Source organism: Stigmatopora argus, chromosome 3, assembly GCF_051989625.1.
Source record: "Stigmatopora argus isolate UIUO_Sarg chromosome 3, RoL_Sarg_1.0, whole genome shotgun sequence".
NCBI lineage: Eukaryota > Metazoa > Chordata > Actinopteri > Syngnathiformes > Syngnathidae > Stigmatopora > Stigmatopora argus.
The window spans coordinates 22,567,169-22,572,957 of NC_135389.1; the positions used below are offsets into that span (position 1 = coordinate 22,567,169).

The 5,789-nt window shown below is 42.4% G+C and overlaps 1 long non-coding RNA gene across 2 annotated transcripts in view; it reads right to left on the minus strand.

Moving 5' to 3' along the window:
- Nucleotides 1-5,294, minus strand: part of LOC144071154 (uncharacterized) — a 33,968-nt gene extending 28,674 nt beyond the window's left edge. For both annotated transcript variants that reach the window (XR_013299566.1, XR_013299565.1), the window contains exon 1: nucleotides 5,182-5,294. This is a non-coding gene — a long non-coding RNA (uncharacterized LOC144071154). The remainder of the gene's footprint in view (nucleotides 1-5,181) is intronic.
- Between the last annotated feature and the right edge of the window lie 495 nt (nucleotides 5,295-5,789).

Sequence of the window (5,789 nt, forward strand, 5' to 3'; positions counted from 1 at the left end):
AAAAGGTGGCTGGCCAATTGCAGGGCACGAGGAGACAAAGGACAACCAATCACAGCTAGGGGCAATTTAGAGTGTCCAATCAGGCTAGCATGCATGTTTTTGGAATGTGGGAGGAAACTGGAGTACCCAGAGAAAACCCATGCAGGTCTAGGGTGAACATGCAAACTCCACACAGGTGGACCAACCTGGATTCGAACCCAGGACCCCTGAGCTGTGAGGCCGACGCAATAACCACTCAGCTGCCAGATTTTTTTTCTGGCGAGTTTTAAAAAAATGTGATTATTTTTTTTAAGTTTATAAAAATATGAAAATCCACGCTGAAACTCGTAACCAGAAGCGACTCTTGCGACTAGGACTCAGCCCTGAAATTATTATTATTATTTTTTTTAATTGGGGTCACCCTAATTAATGTTTTTTTAATTTCCGGGGCCATGTTTGGTCCACATTAACCGTGATATTCGAGGGATTACTGTATACCCTTTTTTCCCCTTGCGATGTGGCAAAGATGGCGGATACCATTTTTTCTATGAGGAATTTCAGTCTTTAGTTTATTAGCAGCTCGGGGGTGAAAAGTCTGCTGATCTTCCATGTTGCCGCTGCAGATTTAGTTTCATTGAATATTAGCGCTGTGTGACCAAAAAGCTCTTGAGCATTTCCACACATTTAAGTCATTGGAAAAGCGCCTGGAGACGTGTGAGCGATATCTCCAGGACGGTTAACCATGATGGCTAACCCACACAACCGCCCCCCCACCAGACCGCCTGCCTGCCCACTGTTTCCAATGTAAGTGCTCCCCATTTGTCTCAGTGGATCAAATGTCCCACTCTGTTGATCAGCGAGCGTCCTTATAAGGGCTGCGCATGCTAAAGCCCAAAGAAAAGCCTTTGAATCAGGGGGAAAGGAACCTGTGTGGCTCTTTTAAAGGGTGCATATGGCTCCCTGTGAGCTAAAATATAGAGAGCCCAGTCCCGAATGCACCAATAGGCGTGTGCGGTCGATTGGTTGCCGGTCTTTTGGTCGCCGTCTTTTGGTGGCGGTCTTTTGGTGGCGGCCTTTTGGTGGCGGTCTTTTGGTGGCGGTCTTTTGGTGGCAGTCTTTTGGTGGCGGTCTTTTGGTCGCCGTCTTTTGGTGGCGGTCTTTTGGTGGCGGTCTTTTGGTGGCGGTCTTTTGGTGGCGGTCTTTTGGTGGCGGTCTTTTGGTGGCGGTCTTTTGGTGGCGGTCTTTTGGTGGCGGTCTTTTGGTGGCGGTCTTTTGGTCGCCCCGACAGCGACAACAGGCGACCAAAAGACCGCTGACCAAAAGACCGGCAACAAAACAAGGTAAAACAACACGGTCTACGAATCAATAAAAGCCAACAATGGCCATGAGCAGTTTCACTGAGCCCACGTGTGAGTGTAGAAGAGTTTGTATGTACATGCGTTGTCCCTTTAAGAAGCGACGTCAGTCAGGGTCTTAACAAGTTCTCCAACAAAAAACAATAAAAGTACAGGAAATTTGGAGCTTTTCTTTAGCCTAATAATTACTAGGGCATTAAGTATGACTAAAAGTCATTCGCAGTTTGTATTTAGGGAATTTGAGCAACCATTTAAATGGTAATTATCACTTACCTTCCGGCCAACCAAAAGACTGGCGACCAATCGACCGTGTACCACCGTGTCACATCGGCCTTGTGGCACCGACATTACCTCGTTTGAATTATAATTTTTGAAAATTAGACCTAGGCGGTGCGGTGGTTGAGTGGTTAGTGTGTCGGCCTCACAGTTCTGGTGTCCTGCGTTCAAATCCAGGTTGGTCCACCTATGTGAAGCTTGCATATTCTTCCTGGGTCTGTGCAGGTTTTCTCCTAGTACTCTGGTTTCATTCCAGATCCCAAAAACATGCATGCTAGGCTAGCTGGTTGAACACTCTAAATTGCCTATGATTGGTTGTCCGTTGTCTGTTTCAGGTCTGTTTCAGGTCTCCCAAGCCTGGTGCCCAAAATCAGCTTGGATGGGCTCCGAGTACCCGGAGAAAACCCAGCAGGTCCGGGGAGAACATGCAAACTCCATACAGGTGGACCAACCTGGATTTGAACCCAGGACCCCAGAACTGTGAGGCCTACATGCTAACCACCCATTTTATTTATTTTAATTTTTTCAAATTAATTTAAAATAATGTCTGGTTTTCCTTCAGTGTGTTTACTGGAATTCCAAATATGGTCACGTGACACAACAAGCAACAAAGATGCTAAACTAATAACGTTAGCTCACCTTAGCTTCCCACCATTCGGCCTACTATAGATCTGCTCATGCACCCTTAGAAACGACTGCCATGCTAGTCTTGTCGTCTTCTTATTACAAGCCACTTTGCCAGAAACTCCATTAGGAAGCTGTCATTTTCAATCAAAATAAAAATTATCACCAGCGGTGGGCTTGCGTCATGGCGTCTTTAGTTTCTCAGAAGCTAAGCTAAAGTATGTTTTTGTTGTCTTGGCTTGAAATATACGGTCTGATCTTTTTCTAATGTGCCTCAAAGTATCTACTGACATTGAACAGCTGCATAAGCATCAATGCTAGCGCTAACAGAGTAGCGCTGGCTGCTTGGCCAATATGACGTGACTTTGCGGGTTCAAACATGGTCCACATCCTTTCTTTTTTACATCGATTCCCTTTGAAAGTCATTTCCATTGTTTTTTTACTCACTCAAGTAACGTTCATTTTCCTTAAAATTAGCTGTGCTTCCATATTTTTTGCAGTAGTTTATGGCTACGTGCGTTCCAAGCAAGGGTCAGGAACCTTTTTGAGCCATAAAAAAATTATATTTTCGAATGTTATTCCTTTAGAGCCATACTTAAAATTGAAAAATACGTGAAAATGTTTTCTTAAATCATTATTATCAGATTATCAAATCTTAATTATACAGTAATCCCTCGAATATCGCGGTTAATGTGGACCAAACATAGCCCCGGAAATTGAAAAACCTACATTTTTATGAACTTAAAAAAACATAATGACAAAATATTTTAAAGATTTCTCCAGAAAAAAATCTGGCAGGTGAGTGGTTAGCGCGTCGGCCTCACAGCTGTGGGGTCCTGGGTTCGAATCCAGGTGAGTCCACCTGTGTGGAGTTTACATGTTCTCCCTGAGGCTGCGTGGGTTTTCTCTGGGTACTTCCGTTTCCTCCCACATTCCAAAAAAATGCATGGTAATCTGATTGGACAGTCTAAATTGCCCTTAGCTACGATTGGTTGTTAGTTTCCTCGTGCCCTGTGATTGGCTGCCCACCGATTCAGGTTGCCCGAAGTCAGCTGGGATAGGCTCCAGCACCCCCCACGACCATAGTGAGGATAAAGCGGTTCAGAAAATGGGATGAGAATAAAAAGCAATATAAAATATTTAAAAAAATAGTTTCATATAAATTGAGCTCCAATTTTCTCACATTTTAAAGCACATCAACAGAAACTTTTATCTTATTTTTTGTGGTTATTTTATCCTCTAATTGCCAAAGAAAAATCCACAAATTGTAAACTTTGAACGCTGACGGAAGGGCTACCAAAAATAGAAACATAGTGCCTGGTTTTGCATGTTTAAAGACTTAAAAAGCAGTTAAACAGCTTCCAAACGAGCAGATACGATGAAGTAATATTGACATTAAAAGACTGAACAGCCGCAAAACTGATTAAAAATCCCCGTCTCTGTTTTATATGCACGTAAATTAACTTGACAAGTTCTTTCAAAGATATCCCGGCCAGATTAAAACCAGAATGTGCAACCTACGAAGGCAGCGAAAAACACGACCTTTTGCAGTCCGTTGTCTCCCAGGCTCTCGTCAGCCAATCACGTGAGAGAAGCCCTCGCAACCGCCAGTTTCACCACTGCAAATTTTGTGGCCGGCGAGGTGAAAGGTCAAACACCCGGGTGCACTGACAGTTATGCCTAAAGATCATACTCAGAGAGTTGATTTGTGAGCTTAGCATAGAGCACATGTGTCAAAGTGGTGGCCCAGGGGCAAAATCTGGCCCGCCGCATCATTTTGGGTGGCCCGGGAAAGTAAATCATGAGTGCCGACTTTGTTTGAGGATCAAATTAAAATGTAGATGTAATGTAAAGCGGCCCGCAAAAACAACCCGAGTCTGACACCATTGGCATAGAGCAGGGGTGTCAAACTCGGGTTGGTTCGCGGGCCGCATTAACGTCAACTCCATTTCACGTGGGCCGGACCATTTTAGATATAATATTTAGATTTTTTTTATTTATATAAATGGATTAAAAGAACTGGATTAAAAGCCCTGAATATTCAGTTTTTCAATAGATCTAAAACAATGTTTATTTGAGCTTTTTTTAATATATATTTTTAGATTTTACAAAATGATTTTTGAACTAAAAACAGAAAAAATGGATTAAAAAATTACAATTATTGATTTAAAAGGGGGAAAATGAGGAAATTTAATATACATCTATACCCTTCATTTAAATTTGATCCAAAAACAGAAAGTCGGCACTCATCATTTACTTTCCCGGGCCACACAAAAAGATGCGGCGGGCCAGATTTGGCCCCCGGGCTGGCACTTTGACACCTGTGGCATAGAGCATAATAAAAGGGCTTGGGGGGGACCGAACGGCTAATTTTGCGAGAATCAACCATTCGCGTTTGAGGTCATTTCAGACCCAGTTGCGCCAAATCCCAGAATCGCTGAATCATTTAAAGATTTTTCATGCATGCTAAAGCTAATTAGCTTTGAAAGCACGACTAACAAGAACAACGTGACATGTTGCAAATCTTGTCCAGGTCTTTTTTTTAAAGAGCGCTCTGCTGACCCTGGGGCTGAAGTAAACATTCCATTTGGCCTTCATGACTCGCCAGTAATTACCCAGACTGCCCCAGGGCTTGACTCACTCATGGCCTGGCTGGCCAACTACTTTACTGGCTATTATTTTGTTTTTTTCTTTTTGCTAGCAAACACACACACACACAAAAGAACATTCATACATGCGTGTTGTCAAAGGTTTTCTCAGGTTAATTAAGATAAACAACATTTTTATTTTGATAGACCTCCCAAGTAGGACGATTCTTAAATAACGTTAAATACGCTTGTTGTAATGGAACCTTCCTTCCATGCAGGCAGCAGCTTGGACACCTTACATACTCAAACACATACACAGAGGACTGATTGTCTCCCGGTCCGGCGGCGGCTCCACTTACTCATTATCTTGTGGAATTGCAAGTCTGGGGCCTGTAGATCCGCATCCAAGTCTCCACATTGCAGACAAAACATGGCCGCTATGATCGTTAAACTGAGGGCACCTAAAAATACCTAAAAAAATAACAAGTAGGAAACCTTCAGGCTTTTCGTTCTGGTAAAACCGCTTTGAAAAAGTATTGTCCGAGTGACAAATTGTTGATTTCCCCCTTGACTAGCGTGCATTTTAGCTCGTGGCTAATTGGATTAGCGTACTTGGTAATCATAACAGCAAGCAATGCTGATCTCTGAAGGCTTAAACGCTAAAGCTAGTTTGAAACTCTAATTGGAAACTTTAAACTGGGTTTGTAATCCTACTTTGAAACTGGAAACTTGTTTGAAGGAACACAAATGGCCTTTGAGGTTATTTTAAGTCTCAAGTTTGACAGGATTTTATTGATTTGTTATGGGATGGGTATGCCAGGTAGCCACTAAGATTGTTTGAGCAAGGCATGATAGCATTGATCTATGGAAGCGTATTGTATTCACTTTAAAAATGAAAAATAACTCTGACAGTTTTTCAAATTAATTCATTTTGTGTTTTTTTTTTTTTTTCAACTCAATTTTTCTG